Source organism: Cucumis melo, chromosome 7 (assembly GCF_025177605.1).
Source record: "Cucumis melo cultivar AY chromosome 7, USDA_Cmelo_AY_1.0, whole genome shotgun sequence".
Lineage (NCBI taxonomy): Eukaryota > Viridiplantae > Streptophyta > Magnoliopsida > Cucurbitales > Cucurbitaceae > Cucumis > Cucumis melo.
The window spans coordinates 10332433-10334953 of NC_066863.1; the positions used below are offsets into that span (position 1 = coordinate 10332433).

Sequence of the window (2521 nt, forward strand, 5' to 3'; positions counted from 1 at the left end):
CCTAACATCCTCACCAGCTGTGCTAAATAACCAGGCCGAAAGGTCCTGTTGTCCGACCTTTACCCCCCCCCCCCCCCACGTTAACCAAGTCCACGAGACAGTCTACTAAACACGCCTCGTCTGCATGTGTCTAGGAATGCTTTGGGCTTCTAGAAGAACTTGTCATTCTGATACAAAAAATGAATCATTACACGCAGTATACGATACATTTAATGAGTAAATATATTTTAAGAACAGAAGACACCAAACATGTTATCCAATTATGCAGTAAGGTAATTAAACATATAGACATACGTCTTTTAAAACCAAGTATCAGTACATAAAATATGAGGATGACAAATTGAAATGAAGAGTTGCATAATACAGAATGGTATACGAAGGGGACAATAATATAAATGGCACAGTACTACTAATTAAGCAACTGTCATTCTGTGAACATTGACGAAGCAAGCGCATCACGCCATTTAGTCCATTCGTTTGAGGGCTTAATGCATATGATGTCGTCCCTAGTAGTAGTTGCATGTGTCGAGTCACCATCATCTTCGTCATCAAATTCTACAATGTAAGTCATCTTCCGATTTATTAAATTATGAATGAGACAACAAGCCATGATAGTCCGACATTGGACTTGAATCGGGTAGTACGACTTTTCATGTAGTATTGCCCAACATCCCTTCCATAGACTGAAGGCTCTTTCAATGACATTCCGTGCACTAGAATGTTTCATGTTGAAGAACTCTTTTGTTGTCCCAGGAGCATTTCTGGCACCTCGTCACTCTTGTAGATGATAACGTTAGCCCTTGTAGGGCGTTAGAAAACCCTCTACATTTGGGTAACCCGTGTTGCACAGGTAGTAATACTCTGCGAGTATGTTGTTCGATTTTGTTAGGTTGGTAAACAAATACATAAGAAACATATGACATACAATTTTACCCAATCAAAGTTCGAAAATATATCTTACCCTTCAAAACCTTTAGACTGTTAAGTTTGAAAAATTAGTCAATGACACAGTAAGTCTGAAAAATATGAAACACAGTTTCTTATTTTGGCCCCTGCAACAAATATGACACGGTAAATTAGTCAATGACACGGTAACGTTGGCCCATGCAACAAATATGGAACATAGTTTCTTATTTTGCGCAACTTTGAAAAATTAGTGAATGACACGGTAAGTTCTTTACGCCTAACCTCGAAACACTGCCACCTCATGTCTGTGCATTCGCTCATTATAGGTTGTGGTGTGGCTAATAACTCGTCATGCAGCCGAAGAACGACCATCAACACCATGTTGAAATGTCGGGAGACTATCTTACCTAACCTAACGAACTCCCTTTAGATCTGTCGGTTCTTCACATCGAGTGCTAGCACATGAAGGAAGAGGACGACCATCTCCTCAACGTCCATGTGTTCAGTAGATTCTAAATCGGCCCTAGTTTGTAGTAGATGGCACAAAATTACGAAGCAGCGTCTGTCCATTCGCGTACTTTCTCGACACACTAGGTTAGATGCGTGTATCATGCGAAAGTACGTTAGTTGCCTAATCCTATGTCTTGCATCGGCCGGGATGTGAGTTATGCGCTTATTATCATGCAACAGTGCCTCCAATATCAGAAGCATCTGTCATTGCGCTATTGTGAATGCAGATACAACAACGGCGATTTCATGTGGGTCCACTTTTTACGTATGTAAAAGGGGAAACCTGCTAATGGTGGAGGAAATTGTTAGAAATCGTTAAAGAAAGGGACATGTGATAGTTTGTTTCACCTAGTAGCATTTGCGTTTTCTTACATTGGAAATCATCTTATATACAATTCATTAGTAAGCTTGTTGTACGATTTTTGCATTTAAAATGCATTTGTTGCCATTTAAAGGTTTATTTTCATATGTTTAAGAAAACTATCACTTAAAACGCATTTGTTTTGTATTTTTTTTATTAAAAAGAAGTGTTGAATCTTATTAATGGACTAATTACATACTTCCTCATCGCTTATTTTAAGAACTCGCTTCCATCTACACTATTGTATTTAGGACAAAAATTCAAAAGTATAATTTTAAACTTATTGTCCTTTATTCAATTGAAAAATTTCATCAAACATATGCAAATCGGTTTTTTTTTGTCTCATAATTTCAAATACATTCACTATGCTAGAAATATTTTTTAATTCTTTGTATATTAACTTAAAATTTGGTTCTATGTTTACTTAGTTTTAGGTCGAAAATTAAGCAAGTTCACAATTACGTATTTTGTGAAACTTTGGTATGATTGTGCATTGTGTTATGAAGTGGCCATAAACTATTGTTTTTGACGGTTCGTTGCTGTAAATAATAGAACGTGCCATGCAAGGTGAATTATCAAATTTTATGGAACATGCATTAACAGAAATACATTCATAAAACATCAACGAAAACCATAGTGTAAATAAAAAAAAAAATTAAGTCAATGTCCCTTGTACATTACAGAAGCATGACTAGTCTTTATAATGTGTCAATGCACTTAAACATATAAAATAAAACAAAGGAA

General features: G+C 36.4%; 1 long non-coding RNA gene across 1 annotated transcript; it reads right to left on the reverse strand.

The window, feature by feature from the left end:
- Positions 1-336: 336 nt before the first annotated feature.
- LOC127150228 (uncharacterized) lies at positions 337-1686 on the reverse strand. The gene is made up of 3 exons (XR_007822374.1): positions 1189-1686; positions 962-1052; positions 337-861 (listed from the first exon to the last, which is right to left on the reverse strand). It is a non-coding gene; the product is annotated as an uncharacterized LOC127150228 (long non-coding RNA).
- Positions 1687-2521: the final 835 nt, after the last annotated feature.